Below are 690 nucleotides of genomic sequence, written 5' to 3'. Positions count from 1 at the left end.
TTTTCTCATGCTCATTTTTAGATGCTTGTGATCGAATCTATGATCCTTATGAGGGCGCTCACCCTCCATAAAGGTACCACAGATATAATGTGCCACGTTTTCAGAGAATCGCATTAAATACAGGTCAGAAGAAGGTGACAAAATGTCCGCTAGGCAGTTCAGCGATGTCAATGGTGTTCTCTGTTTTTTAGGTGTAGAGTGCCAGCTGTTACAACCAGGAACCACACAGTTTCAGGCATCAAAAAGACTTCCCCAAAACCCTGATCCTCTCCTTACTCCTATGATGGCATTCAGACATTTCCTGCAACAAAGCCATGATATGGTCTTCAATAACACACATGAAAAGCTTGTTCCCTACCCCTGCAATCCTTCTCAAAGAAGGACCAAGTGTGCTCAGTGTTAAATGCACTGTTCATTATTAATAATAATAATAAACTTTACTTTATATAACGCCTTTAATGGTGGCTTCTCAAAGCACTTTGCAGAATGATAACAATACAATGAAAAAATACACAAGATAAGCAGGATGAGAATACACAGTTAAAGGAGACAGTAGATGGTGGTACTAAATACAGTTGGAGCAAAGGGGTAAAGAATAGTTAATTAAAGGCTCTTCTAAAGAAGGAGGCTCTGAGTCTGGATTTGAAGGAATTTAGACAAGGTGACTCTCTGATATCCTTGGGGATAGAG

The sequence above is a fragment of the Lepisosteus oculatus genome, chromosome 14, assembly GCF_040954835.1.
Source record: "Lepisosteus oculatus isolate fLepOcu1 chromosome 14, fLepOcu1.hap2, whole genome shotgun sequence".
Lineage (NCBI taxonomy): Eukaryota > Metazoa > Chordata > Actinopteri > Semionotiformes > Lepisosteidae > Lepisosteus > Lepisosteus oculatus.
The sequence above is the reverse complement of the archived record's forward strand: the minus strand, read 5'-3'. Positions refer to the sequence as shown.